At 39.9% G+C, this 18,031-nt stretch overlaps 1 protein-coding gene across 1 annotated transcript in view; it reads right to left on the reverse strand.

Moving 5' to 3' along the window:
• The window catches only part of PGM5 (phosphoglucomutase 5), a 181,656-nt gene that overhangs the window by 126,576 nt on the left and 37,049 nt on the right, over positions 1 to 18,031 (reverse strand). The gene's annotated exons all lie outside the window — the stretch shown is intronic.

The following is an 18,031-nucleotide window of genomic DNA, read 5'->3' on the forward strand; positions in this document are numbered from 1 at the left end:
TTTTCTTTTTCTTTTTTTTTTTCCTTCAGTTCCCTGACCAGGGATTGAACCAGCGCATCTTGCAGTGCGGAAGTGTGGAGTCTTAACCCCTGGACCGCCAGGGGAGTCCCAGTACTCTAATTTTCATTTAACAGATGAGAAAACAAGCACAGAGAGGTTAGGTAACTTCCCTACATTTACACAGCTAAGTCACGGTAGATCTCTCACACTTGAATTCAGGTCTTCATGAAACTAAAGCTCTTACTCTTTATAGTCACACTGTAACACCTTTTTTGCTCACAGTGGATGGTTTGTTCCAGAATATTTTCTGTTTTCCAGATCTGACTCATCCCTGCTTACCACCATGAGCGACTACTATGGTCAAAGCATTATACTCAGATTTAAAAAGAAAGATAAAGAATAAAATGTGGTCCCTGTGGAGCTCATTCAAGGGCTTCTCACTAGAGACATTCATAACCTAAGAGAAGAAAGTTCCATTACAGCCACAAGTCTTAATCCTGGTCCAGGCCAGCGTAAATGGTTTCCTCTCAGCACTTTCATGGCTCCTAGTATGGCATTCCTCACGTTGCATTGTAAGTGCTACTCAGGATATCTGTCTCTCTCACTTAGTCAAATTTTTTGAGGGTAAGCACGAATTGTATTCACTTCTAACACCATCTCACCCGGAGAAGGTATTCAATAAATGTTATTGATAAGTAAGTGAACAAACTGTAACAAGCAAGTGAAATCAAAGGCATTTTCAGGAAACATCCATAATTCTACAATGTCTTTTGACACCGGGGAAACACTTTAAATGAATTAGCAGCTACTGACAGTTGCCCACCCAAAGTTATTCACAGTGATTTACTCATTAACAGAACAATGACTTTATTATTTACCCTCAGCAAAAGTGAATGTACTATAAAAAAGAAAAAATACGGCACTGAATGGTTTCCAGAAAAGTTTCCTTGACTTTCAAAAGACACATAAATAAAAGGCAGTCCCTTTTCTTCCATAAGACCATATCATATGTAGGGGAAAGATCTAGACTTGCTGGAGCCGACCCATGAGGAAAGCTCACCAAGAACAAAGACCACACCCTGAGGATGACAGAACCTAGCTCCTTAATGATGAGACCAAGGCAATGAGTTAGTCCCCTCCCCCTTGGAGCTAGTTCCTTCTAGACATTTTATTTTTATTATTATTTGTTTGTTTGTTTGTTTGTTTTGTGGTACGTGGGCCTCTCACTGTTGTGGCCTCACCCGCTGCGGAGCACAGGCTCCGGACGCGCAGGCTCAGCGGCCATGGCTCACGGGCCCAGCCGCTCCGCGGCATGTGGGATCTTCCTGGACCGGGGCACGAACCCGTGTCCCCTGCATCGGCAGGCGGACCCTCAACCACTGCGCCACCAGGGAAGCCCCCTTCTAGACATTTTAATATGTGAGCTACACCTTTCCCTTACTGTTTATGTCATTTAGAGTTTAGGTTTCTGTTACTTACAACTAAAAATCACCTTGTTTCCTTCCCCAAAACCTTTCTTCCCAATCTTTGTTGTTATATCATAACTCCACAGGTGAGGATCAGTGTTAGTGGGCTTCTTCCATTCTGAGCATCAATTTACTTATTTATAAAATGAGGGAAATAAGACTTTTCTCATTCAGTTGTCCTTTCGGTTTATCTTTTCTTTGGTAGATTAGGAATATCATATCCTCTTCCTCATCATCATCATTCATATCGTCATCATTTATGTCATCATCCTAACTTGTTCAGTAAAGAAAAGAATAAAAGATTTTCACCATGTCAAAGGTTAGAGAAAATAATATTTTATAACTGCATAGATTACAATATTCTATACAGAATGTTTAGAATATCACCTAAATTAAACCCATGGCAGAGACTGCCAGTTGTCCCACTATAACTAATCTCCCCTTCCTTCTTGATAGAAAACCTTTGATTTTGAGCTGTGCACATGGCCATTCAGAGTGAAGACTCCATGTCCCAGCTTCCCTTGCAGCTAGGTGTTGCCATATCATTACGTTCTGGCAAGTAGGATATAAGCAAAAGCATCAAATATCTAGGCTGTGAACCTCTTTAAAAAGATTGGGTATCTATCTTTGCTCTTCCTTTTGCTTGTCTTTATCCTGTACTCCAGTAGCTGCATAAAATGCAGACATGGTAGTGGGAGCTGCTGCAATCTTGAAACATGAGGGCACAAGCTACACCCACATGAGGCAGAGCAATGAGCTAGAAGGAGTGTGAGTCCCTGGGAGCTCTGTGGAGAAGGGCCGCTATACCAGCCCTGACTACTTCCCTTCTAGAAGGGGAGAGCCAGGCTTTGAGAAATGATAAGAATCAGTAGTACAGTCACAAGTACCAACATGCTCACACACATATCTCCTTTTCTGTTTGATTCGACCATATCTCCGTGAGAGCTCCCTCTTGTCACCCCGCCCTGGCTCGATGTCATGCCCACCCAGAGCCACAACACAGCCCCTGATCTCTGATCTACTTCAGGAGTTGGTCCTCAGATGGAAATTTCCACCAAAAATCCAAATAGCCTTGTCCAAATCAACTCTCATTTTCAAATTTCTCATGCTCCTGGCACCCACCTGCTTTGATAATATTCACGTGAATATACCTCATTTGGGGAGGAATATTTACCCTTCTGCCCCCCAAGGCGCTCCCTAGTGCACCAGAGGACTTGGCTAATGAGTCTGCAAATAAATGGACTAAAGAGGAGCTTATAAACTTTTTAAAAGTCATTATAAAAGCAGGAAACAACCATTACAACAATAAATTGGGATTGAGATGCTAACTGTTAAGAAAGGAAGTAGCTAGTGGTATATTAATAACAAAGAAAGCTACTTTCACAAATCTCTCCTCTGTCCTCTCCTCCCCACACACGGGTATATCACAGAGCAATTGATTTGGTCATAATGTTTCTCTTATTTTACCTTTTTAGCTTTTGGCTGAATACTGAACAGACTGTGAAATGGGCAAGCACTTATATTACACACACAAACCACATTATTTATTTTAATGGGATGTATATATAACACAACACCAAAATCCTAGCATCAGAATTAGCAGAAGGAAAAAAACTTTGAACTCTGTATGGAAGTTTAATGGTTCTGGCCAAAATACAGACAGACACAGGTGTGTTTTAAAAGAAAAAAAGAAACCCTATGTTTTCCCATAAAGACAGTTTTTCTAAAGAGGTGGGATTTCCAGGGTCCAACAGTTCAGGGTCCAAGTGCTTCTATGAACAAAGAACTTTTCATCTGTAACAACTTTAAAGGGTATTAATAAAAAGGGAAAAGATCAAATGGCAATGGGTCTAATCCTCGATCCCTAGTTGAAACGTTCCATTTACACACAGAGAAGAGCTAAAGAAAATTAACAATCATTACTTACAAAGTAATCTGAAAAACTACCAAATGCAGATATTTGAGCGTCACACAGCAGTCTTCTAAAAGCTTGTTGTACTGTGAAATGTGAGGGACCCATAGAAGGAACACCACTCAATAACTGTTAGCTACATGGGGGATATGGGCTCTAAGTTTAGTCCCAGTTCCTTAGTGTGGAAGAACTGCAGACTAGTTATTAGAATCCACTGCCCATTCTTGAGTTTGTTATCTTTAAAATTCCATCATCATGATAATAATAGCTAACCTTCCTGGAGCTCTCACTGTGAATGGCACTCCTCTAAGCACTGTCCGTACATTACCTCATTTAATCCCAATGAGAATGATGCTGTTATTATCTCATTTAGCAGGGAAGACCCTGATTAGGGAACCAGCCCAAAGTCACAGAGCCAGAGAGCAGAGGATTCAAACCCAGGTAGTCTGAGTGCAGAGGCCAATGAAAGTCAACGAGAACCACGTTCCACTCCATGCATGCACACATCTGGGTACACCAGCAGGCAGAAATGTCTGCACTCCTTAACCTATGTCCTCTTTTTCTAGCACATGTACTCTCTTTTCTCTCCCACTCCTAAATTTAGTAGAATCTGTGTAAGGCAAGCTGCAGGATACAACGTCATGATTTGGAAACACTCTCCAAGTCTATCATTAACATTCAGACTGAAGTCATGAGCCTTTGTGAATCTAGCAGAATACCTTCCATGGAGAATATTAATAAATTTTGTTGATGGTGATGTTTGACAAAGGAGGAAAGGATGTGGAAGAGGAGATGAATTTCAGCAGCGTGTCCAGCACCTAGCAGCGTGCATGGCACATAGTAGGTGTTAAAAATGGTTTTTGAAGAATGACAAAGTGGCAGGTAGGTAAGGAGAGAGGGAGGGAATAAAGGAGGGAGAAAAGAAGGAAGCAAGGAAGGAAAGAGGGAAAGAGCAAGAGAGATGGAGGAAGGGAGACAGAAAGGAAGGAAGCGTAGAGAGAAGAGGATGGGAAAGAGGACAGATGAATCCTCAAGCATATGCTAGGATCAGGGTAAACACCACCACTCGAACACTGTTGCCAGTTACGTAAGTAGCAGAGGATCGGCTGGGGTATGAGGAGGTAACAAGAAGAAGGGCCTCTTGAGTTCTTAACCAGGTCCTGAATTCTCCCTCCAGAACTGCACCCCAATGCACTCACCCAGCTCACATCCCCTTGTCATCTATTGGGTCCTAAATTGCTACCACTACTCCTTCTGGAAAGAGAAAGAAAAGATCTTGCTTTGGAGGAAAACTGCATCCATTCTCTGTCATTTGGTACGGGAAGGAATGACTGTCCTCCCAGCTCCACTTAATAAGGGGAAAAGGCTTAAAACTTTCAGCATCTCCCACCCTTCATGGCCTCAGTGAACCGATGGATCAGAGATGATACAAACCCCAACCAAAGTCAAGACTCAAGGACATGTTCTCAGTTGCTTCTTTCTAGAAAAGCTTTGTCACACACACACACACACACACACACACACAGAGTTTCATCCTCCTAGTTTGGGATTAACATATACACAATACTATACATAAAAGAGATAACCAAAAAGGACAGGACCTACTGTATAACACAGGAAACTATACTCAATATTTTATAATAATCTATAAGGGAAAGAATTTGAAATATATATATATACACACATATATGTATATGTGTGTGTGTATGTACATATCTATCTATCTATATATCTGAATCACTGTGCTGTACAGCTGAAACTAACACAACATTGTAAATCAACTATACTTCAATTTTAAAAAAACTTCTCTTATAGTGAGGTGGATGGACCTAGAAACTGTCATACAGAGTGAAGTAAGTCAGAAAGAGAAAAACAAATACCATATGCTAACACATATATATGGAATCTAAAAAAAAAAAAAAAGGTTCTGAAGAACCTAAGGGCAGGACAGGAATAAAGACGCAGACGTAGAGAATGGACTTGAGGACACGGGGAAGGGGAAGGATAAGCTGGGACGAAGTGAGAGAGTGGCATGGACATATATACACTACCAAATGTAAAATAGATAGCTAGTGGGAAGCAGCCGCGTAGCACAGGGAGATCAGCTTGGTGCTCTGTGACCACCTAGAGGCGTGTGATAGGGAGGGTGGGAGGGAGACACAAGAGGGAGGAGATATGGGGATGTATGTATATGTATAGCTGATTCACTTTGTTATACAGCAGAAACTAACACACCATTGTAAAGCAATTATACTCCAACAAAGATGTTTTAAAAAATTAAAAATTAAAAATATTTTTAAAACTCCTCTTAGACAAGGTAGTGTAAGAGCGTGAGGCCTAGAAATCATGCAGACATTTGCTCCACCAAAGGGAGAGCCTGGAGAGCCAAAGGCAGGGAACACCTGAGGATGAAAGTAATACCTCCTAAGGCAAAGCAGAGAGGAGGGAATATTCAGGTATCACTAACCTGCTGGATCAAGGTTCACCTGAGGCCAAATCTACTTCAGTTAATGTGGACCAACACATTCCCTTTATTATTTAGGTCCCATTTCAGCTAGTTTTCTCTCATTTGCAGCACAAAGATCCTGACTGATACAATCTCTTTGTAAGTCCTGGATAGAGAACTTGCATTCTTAAATACAGGCAACAACTTACCAAACAATTTTCCTCCATGCTAGGATATAAACCACTGATGCAATCAGGGACTGTAAAAGAACTTGGAATTCCAAATGACAAACCTCAGGCAGAAACCTGATCAGAGATGAGATGAGTGGACTCCCAGGTCTGAATTCTATCCTCACCTGTTTGGGGCATACAGACAGGAGCTGACACCATTTCTTTTTCTTTTCCTTTTCTAAGCTTCGATATCTTATATACAACTGGCAGCACATCATTTACTAAAAGATCCCACTGTACTTAACTGGTATCTTTTATGTTTCTGCTCATCAGTGTTATTTGCCTAAGATTAAAAACTCTTAGAAGGAATCATATCAGCTTCACCCACTTTACACAGAATGTTATGGAGAAAGGCTGCCGAAACCTGATAAAGGTTTTTTCGTAGAGCCACTGCTGATCTTACTACTGCAAGCAAATCCTGAGGTAAGGGTATAAAATTCAAATGCTGCCTTGAACTCCGGTCAACAGTTTCCTGGAAGTCTTAAATTAAAGCCAAGAACTGCTTCTTCCAGAGCTTTACTAAACAGCAGTGATGTTCAAGGTCAAATTACAAGACATCTTGGGGTTGAAACTAATTCTGCTTGTCTGATGTCATCCTCCACACACATAGGTCCCCCAACACAGACACACACACCAATAGACACAAATGACATTCTGATATAATCAGAATGTTCTCCTGCTCTCAACAATAAGGAACAGCAAAGAAATTAGGAGATTTGGAATTAGACAATCTGGCACCAGTCTTGACTGCTTCCTTCTTGATGGGCAACTGTAGGCAAGTTACTTAATCTCCAAATATTACATTTTTTCTATAAATAAAATGTTGATAATAGCACTTGATACAAATACTTCTGAGGGTTTGTGTGAATATCAAACAAGATACTGTAACAGAATCCACTGTAAATAAAAATGCATTCCCTCTTACTCTGTGCTGAGCAGGCAAAACTTTGGGGCAGTTTCTTGATTCCCCTGTGCATGTTTTTTCGATACTATTCTTCCCTCAGCCTGATGGGTAAGTGAAATTGATGATATTTAGCAATTTAAGCAGCGTTCCAACAGGTTCAGCTTAACACTACCCTAACAGGTTGAGGTTTAAAATCCATTAGAAAACATTTTTTGGTGAGAGTTACAAAATTCATTTCAAACTATAAAGCGAATACAAAAAGTCCCTTTTTTTGTGTGTACAAAAAGCTCTTTCACTCCAGGAGGATCTTCAGGTCTGAGATGATTTATCATAACCTTCCATCATTTAAAAGCACTGTAAAGTGCCAAGCTTCTCTGGCTGCTTGACAAAGCATACAGTTACACTGACCAAGCAAAGAGTTACGCTGGGCTATCCTGTCTTCCTTACATATTTACGTCACTAAGAAATTTGACTAATGACCTTGAAATCTTAGAACTTTCAGCTCTAAATGGAAGTCTTTTGCAAGACAAACCTGCAGGTAGTACACTGACGTTCTGGCTCACCACAGAGAAGGAGACAGTGTACAGCGACTCCAAAGACCACTGGACTCACCTGAACCAGCCAGTATTTACTGACGGTCTGGTAAATGCAAGCCTTGATGCTGAGATCTGGGGTCATTCAAATAGAGTCACGATCCATGACCCCAATCATAAAGGAAGACCCAAGACAAGTTCTTTGTTTTGCTTTTAAATAAATAGGGTTTGATTATTTTTATCACTTTTATCAAGGTATAATTGATATAAAATAAAATTCACCAATGTTAACAGTATATAGTTCCATGAGTCTTGACAGATAAGGTAGACAGAGTTGTATTGTTACCACCATAATTATGATATAGAACATTCTTATCAGCCCAAAAAATTACCTCATGCCCCTCTGCATTAATGAATGGGATTGATTTTTAAAGTGTATAAATATTTTTAAGTCACAAAAAAGAAAGGAGGCTATTAACCAAATGCACCCGCCAAAAACCAAAATTGAGATAATAAATAAAAGCAGGTCGTAAAGTCAACATTCCCACTGGAGACCAACTGCATCCACTTAGCTCTAGACTGAATGGCATCGAAACCCCTGTTTAAAATGATCTTTAACCCCCAATCACCCAGAGTGGTGTAAAGGAACTTCTTTCAGTACTCGCAGAACCCACCAATGGTCAGACTTACTTACCAAGTGCCAACAAGTGCCAAGTCAGTGGAAGGGCTGAGAAAAGGATGCTGGACACCATTAACAATGACTATGCCTTTCTAGAAACAGAACCAAAGAGTGGCAAAGAGTCCTTGCAAATACAGCAGGCCAGAGAAAGCTGATTTCTAAAAATGGTTTGCCTGCGTTCACATGGAAGGGTGATGATGATTATGTTTTGGAACTCAAGTCACTTAATGCTCATCCCAAATTGTTTTTCTGATCAACACGGAGAGCAAAAACCCAAGACAGCTCTGAACAACTGACAAAAGATGGTTTATCCAACATCTCCAAAGCTCTTGCAGCCTCTAGTCTTAAAAGTTACCAATTTATTCCTCTCGCTTTAGCTAATTAATTTATAAGTGCCCTCTACTAAACGTAGGCATGAAATTGCTTTCTCATCTGACACCAGCTCTCAGAAATACTGACAAGCAGGCCTCAATCATTGCCAGCATCCTCTCCAATAGGTGAACACAAAAAGCATAGAGGAAGGCAATGCTAGGCATGCTCAAACTGTCCTACTTAGCTCCTCACGCCTCACCCTACTTAGCAGGGCAAGAAATAAAGAAACCTTGGACTTCCCTGGTGGCGCAGTGGTTGAGAGTCCGCCTGCCGATTCAGGGGACATGGGTTCGTGCTCCGGTCCGGGAAGATCCCGCATGCCACGAGGCCGCTGGGCCCGTGAGCCATGGCCGCTGAGCCTGCGCGTCCGGAGCCTGTGCTCCGCCACGGGAGAGGCCACAGCAGTGAGAGGCCCGCGTACCGCAAAAAAAAAAAAAAAGAAAGAAAGAAACCTGAGTTTAAGTTCAGGCTGTGGTTTTTAGTTATTGACTAGGAAATAACTGCTGTGTCGTTCCTTCCTTTTATCTCATCTTTATTGTTATAATCAGTACCCACATATCATTACTAAAATCCAACTCACTACAAACTTACCTAAATGTAAATTAAAACCATAAGTCAGGCACAGTTTTATTAGACCCAAAAAAAGACTGTGCAATTATACATCATTCATTTTCTTCTTATCATTCTTATCATACTTACTTTCCTGTGCAACCAGGTGATAGCAGCGACAAATTTAATTTGTAAAAATGTCCAAAGAAGCATGTTTGTTCGTAGAGCTGTGGCATTCTAGTTACTTTTTCTCCCAAATAAGAAGTATCCAAAACGGGAAAAAAATCTCATTCATTCATTTAATAAGTGCATACTGAGAACCTATTCTATGCCAAGCTACTGGCTAAAACCTTCACCTTTGGGGGGTTTACAGGACATTAGGAGACAGACAAGTATATGTTTTCAATGTCTGTGACAGCTGTGATAAAAGGATCTCTAAAGAGCAAGTTCTGTGTATTGCTTTGGGGTAGAGAAACATGACATCAAAGGAATACTTACTAAGAAGGTGATGCTGATTCAAGTCTTGAAAGATCAGGAAGAACAAAGTGGGGTGGGATGGGGCAAAGGGAACACATTTCAAGGAAAGAGAGCAGGATATGCAAGGGCACATCAGTGTGAGAGGCCATCAAATTTGGGAAACTGTAAGCAGCATAACACGTGTAGAGGGCAGGATAAAAATGGTAGGCAAGAGTGAGATGTAAGTAATCCAGAGATTATGCATGTTTTAGAATCAGGAGATAGGATCTCATTCTGCAGGCTTCTGAAGCCACCAAGTCTTTTTTTTTTTTTTTTTTTGCAGTACGTGGGCCTCTCACTGTTGTGGCCTCTCCCATTGTGGAGCACAGGCTCCGGATGCACAGGCTCAGCGGCCACGGCTCACGGGCCCAGCCGCTCCACGGCATGTGGGACCTTCCCGGACCAGGGCACGAACCCGTGTCCCTTGCATTGGCAGACGGACTCTCAACCACTGCGCCACCAGGGAAGCCCTCCACCAAGTCATTTTAAGCAAGGGAGGGAAGTGCATGGCTCTCTGCCTTAGAACAATCGCTCTTGAGGTGTTCTAGAATATGGAATAAAGAAGAGGAGGTCTGGGGCCAAGGAGACCAGTTCCCTGACTATTGCGATAGTGTAAGCAAAAGATTATGAGAACCTGAAGTAGGAAAGTAAAAAACAGGGACGGAGAGGAAAGAATGATTCAGGAACTATTTAAGGGATTTTTCTAACAGAACCCAGTGACTAATGGTGTGTTGGGAATGAGGAAGAAGTAGAAATCTAGGATTATGATAGGTAATTCACTCAGATAATAAACATAAAAAAGAACAATTTTAGGGAAAAATTTTTTTAAATTGCTATTTACACATAATAAATTTGAGTTGTATATAGCAGAGCTGTCTACTGACAGCAATTTGGATATAGAACACAGGTTCATTTCTGTCTGAAGAAAAAAGATGAAAACTAGAAGTGCCTAAAATTAACAAGGGCCTAATATCCACAATATGCAATGAACTCATGCAAATCCATCAAAAAGGGGAGAAAACCCTGAACAGAAAAACGGGCAAAGGACAAGAAGAGACAATTGATAGAAAGGAAATCCCCAAGTATCTCGAGCATCTGAACAGATGCTCATTAGTAATATGAGAAATGAAAATTTAATACAGCAACGGTATACTACTCTCTATCTATTCTACTGGGGGAAAATTAGAAAGCTAGACAATAAAAGTATTGGCCTGGTCTTGAAGATGCAGGAACTGGTGGGCAAAGCAGGCTAGTGAAGCCATTCTAGAGTACAATCTAACACAGGATTTGGTCAAATTAAGTACACACACTGCCTCTGACCCAAAAACTCTGCTCTTGGATACACATGTGAAAGAAATTCTCACATAAATCCCAAGGGGCTATTCATTGTAATGGGAGGTAAGAGCCATGCTGAGTGTTCACAGCTGAGGGAACAGAGGTGACCTGTGGATACACACGATGGACTACTATGCAGCAGTTAGAAGCAACACACTAGATGCACACAGAGCCACTGAGAGGATCTTAACACAAAGTCTTTAGTGGAAAAAAGAAACCAAATACAATCTATTATACAGCACTAGTCACAATCATTTAAAATACATGCGAATAAAACAACATACACAAACAAAAGGACACCCAATAAACACACATTTGTGGTTGTCTCTGGGGGGAAAGGTAGTCAAAGAAACGAGAAATACATTAATTTTTTAATAATAAGAAATGTCTCCCACTGGACAAATTACGAAAGGATTATTCAGTGAAGAGCATGATTAACTCAACTCACTACACCCGAATTCCAAGAAACTAGGACAAGGATAAGACTGGGAGACAAGCGGGTAGAGATTACCAGAAAGACTGGCCATTGTACTGGTTGCGCTGCTTATTCTTTGTTTGCCCCCTTCCACCTTAAGAGTCCCCATTACGTTCTATGCCCATCTCTGCCCTATTCACTTCCCTAGGAGGCTGAGCTCTACAGGTTACCCTCTGTCTTCCACTTGGGTTTGGTCAAGAGGAGGTATCAGCAGGAAATCAGAGGGTGGGAAAAGAGAGAAGTTGGGGTATTCATACCTCCCTGACAAGCTCAGTCCCTGACAACTCCAAACCTCACCAGGCTATGGTTACCCTGATCCCTCCCTTGACCCTTTAGTCCTGGGAGAATTCATAGCTTTTTGATATTGTGAGTCCTGGGATAGCTCTCCATCACTTCTTGAGTTTTTCGGTTTCCTTCATTATCTTCACCCATACCTCTGTGGACCAGGTCATTAAGCTACTATTACGAAATTCTTTTTAGCAAACCCTTTTGAGGGTGCCGTCTCTTTTCTCCCTTGACCCTGACCTAAATACCTATGGAGAGTTTTAGGGCAATAAGTACTCCAATAAAGGGTTTTTTCCTCTCATAATTCCTATCACTCTATAGCACAAGGGATGTATGGGAGACTGAGTAATTACATATTAGCTCACAACACTATCTCTCCCCTTACTGCCGTGCATCCTGACTGACCTTGGAGACAAAATGGCACAGATCTAAAGGATGTAGCAAGGACCAAGGTCAGCGTAGATCAGTAGATACTTGCAGGATTAACACTGTTTGCATTCCAATGACCGCCTGAATATGTTTAAGATAAAGCTACAGTACACATTTCACATTGGGGATTGGCAACAAATAGCTGTAGACTACATTCTGAAAAAATAAGTATTTTCACATGTGTTATGGGCCATTTCTAATCTCAGCATCAAAGCCAGGTCCATCTGCACGTTTCCAATCTTTGATCCTACCCATAACCTCCTCAGCAAGTCCTTCCCTGGCTACCTTATCTTAGTAGGGTGTTCCACACCCGCCCATTATTACCACACCAAGTTCATTTCCCCTGAACATGCATTACAATTTGTGCTTATATTTTTTTCTTTACTTGTTATTACTCAAATTCTCCATTAGACTATAAATTCCATCAGGGCAAGGGACAGTTTTCTAGGACCTAGAAGGCCCTTAATAAATATTTCTTCAGTGAATAAATGGTGAAAAACAGGAGCGACACAAAATGCAAAAAGAGAGTAGAAGAGCACGAATTCCCTGCACCATCATGTTTATGGGTGGTGGACCTTATATGACGGACTTTGTAGTCAAAACATACTTTTCAGATCTCGCTCCCTTGTAGTGTATACAAGGATGCTCGCTGTGTTTGAGGCTCCAAATATCTCTAACGAGGAGACTTCAAGTCTGAGTGTGTTTGCCTTACTTAAAACTGCATTCAGCACAGCCCCAAACACAGATGGGCACTTCATAAATATTACTGAAGAATGATGACACTGAGGATTATTTAATACCTCCTCATGGGGTGGAGACAGACCTTGAGCCACAAACATAGCGTGAATGTGCTTTACTTCTCAAATAATCTGAAGCAAAATTATTTCATCTGCAACCACAAATCAGACACATTCAGAATGACAAAGCCCCAAAAGAATGCCATTTTCAAGACTGAAACTGTATTATTCTGCGGTAAATGGAATCCTTGTTTCAGTGATACTGTAAGAGCAGAAATTAAAGATACTAAAAGTCTTCCCTCGGGGAACAACTGTTATCTGTGAACAATGAAAGTTTGTCTGAATAATTCATCAGCTTCAACGATGCAGGCCCCCCTTATTGGGGAATTCCAGGAGTTTGGGCAAGTGCATCATTGAATGTATCTCAGCCACTCCGTTGCCATTCTGCCAGGGACTGGCATTTATGGGTATATTCCTATGATTTTATTAATTTTAAAAAATAACCTATATGGGAAACCACTGTCAAGATAAAATTTTGAGGGTGCATTTATTTTACTAAGAAGAAAGAAGCTTATAAAGCGTCCATCATGAGAATCCACCTGGGACTCCACAAGAGATCACATACCCAAAACAAATCACCACGTCAGAGCCCCACAGAATTCTGAATCCCAACCAGCAAGCATGAATAATCCTTTTAAATGGTCACTTACATATCAGAACAGGTCCTTTGTGAAATTTCTAAGCAAGGCCTCTGGTTTCTGACTGAAACAGAGATTTATTGGGAAGGGGGGATGAAGTGAAATCAAGAACTACTGGGAAATTTCCACGCGAAAAGAGGACAAATGGTTTTTGTTGTCAGAATAAAACCAGCCTCTCCTGGCCAGGGTTCAGAAAGCTGCTGACTACCCCACAGGAGAGTTGAGCAATATTTTCAACTGGTTTCTCAGGGACCATCCTGATTAAGTTGTAGTTATGGGGCAGATGCAATAGTTTCAAATCCTGGGTCGCTGTCTTATTAGCTGTGTAACCTTGCACAAGTCATTTAACCTCTCTGATAACTGGTTCAACATCTTTAATATGTTGAGAGTTAATGCCTACCCAATTACCTTACTAAATTATTGCAAAAATCAAGTGAGTTCAAATTTCTAAAAGTTCTTTCTAAATTATAAGATTCTATATAAGTGGAAGGTGTTATTAAATATGCTCGCACAATATTAAATACCCCACATAGGACTCAGAAGACTCTATGACTCTGGGTTCTCCATTTCTAGCGATGGTCTGGTTTTTGCTTTGCTCTCTACAGTTTCACTGAATCTTTTTTTTTTTTTTAAAGAAAGATATAAACAAAGGCAAAGGGGAAAAAATGGAATCATACATCCTACTTTTTGGTGCTGCTAGGCAAGAATTTTAGGCTGAGGCTTGGTTCATTACCATGACTTGATATCAATATCACCTGAGGGATAGAAGTAAAATAGGGAGCATCCCAAAGGCATGTGATTCATCTCCCCACTGATGGAAGAAGAAAACATCAATTTACAGGAACCAGTTATATTTCTAATTACTAGCAGCAAACAACTGGAAAACTAAATTTATAAAACTATTCCATTTACCATAGCATGAAAAGATATAAAATACTCACGAATCAATTTAACAAAAATTGTGTAAGACTTCCACACTAAACTATAAAACATACATAAGAGAAATTAACCTACAAAGTATGCAAAAGAAATTAAAGAAAACTAAATAAATTGAGAGATATATCACATTCACAGACTAGAAATCTCAATATTATTAAAATGCAATTCTTCCTAAATTTCTCTATGGATTCAACACAATCTCAATCAAAATCTCAACAGGCTCTGGTAAAAAAATGACAAGTTGATTCTAAAATGTACATAGAAATGCAAAGGACCTAAGATACATAACTTTGTCTATATGGAGAAAAAGAAAATAGAGTTGGAGGAGTCACCTGATTTAAATATCTACTTTAAAACTTCAATAATCAAGACAATGTAATATTGGCATAGGGATAGACAACAGATTAATGGGACAGAAGGGAGAATCTTGAAATAGACCCACATATATATGGTCAACTGAATTTTAACAAACGCATCAAGGGAAAAGTAAATTGTTTTCAATAACAACTGGATATGGGGAAAAAGTGAACCTCACACAAAAATTAATTCAAAATCGGGACTTCCCTGGTGGCACAGTGGTTAAGAATCTGCCTGCCAATGCAGGGGACATGGGTTCAAGCCCTGGTCCAGGAATATCCCACATGCTGTGGAGCAGCTAAGCCCGTGTGCCACAACTACTGGGCCTGTGCTCTAGAGCCCGCTGGCCACAACTACTGAGCCCGCATGCCACAACTACTGAAGCCCGTGCACCTAGAGCCCATGCTCCACAGCAAAGGGAAGCCACCACAATGAGAAGCCCACACACCACAATAAAGAGTAGCCCCCACTCACAACTAGAGAGAAAGCCTGCACGCAGCAACGAAGACCCAATGCAGCCAAAAATTAATTAATTAATTTTCAAAAATTAATTCAAAATCATCATAGACTTAAATGTAAAAATTAAAACTACAATGATTCTAGAAGAAAACATAGGAAAAACATCTTTTTGACCTTTGGGTAAGCAAAGATTTCCTATAGAGGATAAAAAAAGTATATACCAACTATATAAGAAAAAAAATTAGCCATCATCAAAATTGAAAACTTATGCTCATCAAAAGACACCATTAAGAAAAAAAAATGGTTCTGAAGAACCTAGGGGTAGGACAGGAATAAAGACACAGACATAGAGCATGGACTTGAGGACATGGGGAGGGGGAAGGGTAAGCTGCGACGAAGTGAGAGAGTGGCATGGACTTATATACATTACCAAATGTAAAATAGATAGCTAGTGGGAAGCAGCCGCATAGCACAGGGAGATCAGCTTGGTGCTTTGTGACCACCTAGAGGGGTGGGATAGGGAGGGTAGGAGGGAGACGCAAGAGGAAGGAGATGTGGGGATATACGTATATGTATAGCTGATTCACTTTGTTATAAAGCAGAAACTAACACACTATTGTAAAGCAATTATACTCCAATAAAGATGTTAAAAAAAATAAAGAATTTGAAAAGGAAAGTGACAGACAGGGAGAAAATGTTTGTGATACATATATCTGACAAAAGACTTATTATCCAGGGAAATCCCTGGTGGTCCAGTGGTTAGGACTCTGTACTCTCACTGCCAAGGGCCTGCTTTCAGTCTCTGGTCAGGGAACTAAGAAAGATCCCACAAGCCGATGGTGTGGCCAAAAGAAAAAAAAAGATGTATTATCCAGAATATATAAAGAACTTCTATAAATCAATAACAAAAGACAAACAGTGCATTTTTAATTCAGCAAATACATTCTGAACCAGTACATAACAGAAGAGCTCACAAGTGGACAATAAGCATATGAAAATGAGCTCAACATCACTAGAACGATGTAAATCTAAACCAAAATAAGATAATATTTTGCACTCACTAGAATGGTTAAAATAAAAAAGACTGACGACACCAAATGTTGTTGAGGATATGAAGCAACTAGAACTCTCACACATTGCAAATAGGAGTACATGATGGAGAATATCTTGGCAGTTTCTTGTAAAATTAAACATACATCTACCCTACAATCAGGATTCTACTCCTAGATATTAACTAAAGAAATGTAGATGTGTCCACAAAAAGACATGTAAGAATGCTTATAATGGCATGATTCATAGTAGCTAATAAGTGGAAACAACCCAAATGTTCATCAAGAGGAGACTGGAAAAGTAAACTGTGATATATTCATACATTGGCACACTACAGTGCAACAGAGGAGGATGAACTAGTGACAGATGCAATGGATGTGGATGAATCAAAAAATATACATTAAATGAAAAAACCAGTAACAAACGAGTACATAGTATATGACTCTATTTATGTGAAGTTCAAGAACAGGCAAAACCTAAATACGGCAGCAGAAATTATGACAATGGGTGCCTAAGGGGCATTGAAAGGAGGATGGGGGAACTATAGGGGGTGATGGGAATGTTCTATATCTTATTCTGGATGGTTGTTACCCAGATGTATACATTTTTCAAAACTCATTGAATTGTAGCCTTAAGATTATTTATTTGACTGCATATAAAATGTACTTAATGAATGATTGAATGAATGGTAACACCATGGGGAGATAACCACACAAATCCAGAAGGTGGGATTCTGCAGGACAACTGGTCAGGTCTCTTAAAAAATTACTGTCATTAAGTAAGAGATAAAGGGATTGTGGTAGATTATAAAAGACTTAAGAGATGTAACAACCAGATGCAATGTATGGTGTTAGACAGGATGCTGCTTTGGGCAAACCCTCTATTAAAGACATTCTGGGGACACTTGGAGAAAATTTTAATATGATCTTGGTTTTAGATGACATAAAAATGTATTAATACAAAGTGGGAGAATGTTGATAGAAAAAAAAACAAGTTACAAGGCAGTATGTACTTTCAGATCCCCTTTTGGTTTTTACAAAAAGGCAAATATATATTATATATTGCGTATATTATATATGATTTAGAGCTAGGTATGTATATTATATATGTATATAAAGAGATCCAATAAGGAATATCAATTAACATAAGTAAGTCAGGCAGAGAGATATGGTGTTTATATTTTCTTATTTTTCTGTCTTTTCTAACTTTCCACCATAAACAAATACTGCTTCCACAATAATATATGTTGCTTGAAAATATTAGTCTCTGAAATTCACCGTTTTATAAGACAAGGTAAAAGATGGGTGGATAGGGCCAGGAGAAAGAAACCTCAGACTGTTCTATCTACTAAGTGAGTCTCCTATTGGGCATTTTCCACGAGTATCTCATTTCATTCTCACAACAAACCTATGACGTATCTTCCCCGTTTTTACATAACTGATGATGATACAAATGAGCATTTTAACATAATATTACCTGACCTCAAGACTCATGTTCTTTCCACCTCACTTACATATTTAGTAAGTTTTCTTACTAAACATTTGTGAAGTATTTACTATGAACCAGGCATTCTGTTACATGTTTTACAAGAATCACCTCAATCCTACCTCATAACAATCCATGTAAGGATACTGTTATAACCCTCGTTTTAAAAATAAGA

Source organism: Neophocaena asiaeorientalis, unplaced genomic scaffold (genome assembly GCF_003031525.2).
Source record: "Neophocaena asiaeorientalis asiaeorientalis breed wild unplaced genomic scaffold, Neophocaena_asiaeorientalis_V1.1 scaffold256, whole genome shotgun sequence".
In the NCBI taxonomy this organism is placed as follows: domain Eukaryota; kingdom Metazoa; phylum Chordata; class Mammalia; order Artiodactyla; family Phocoenidae; genus Neophocaena; species Neophocaena asiaeorientalis.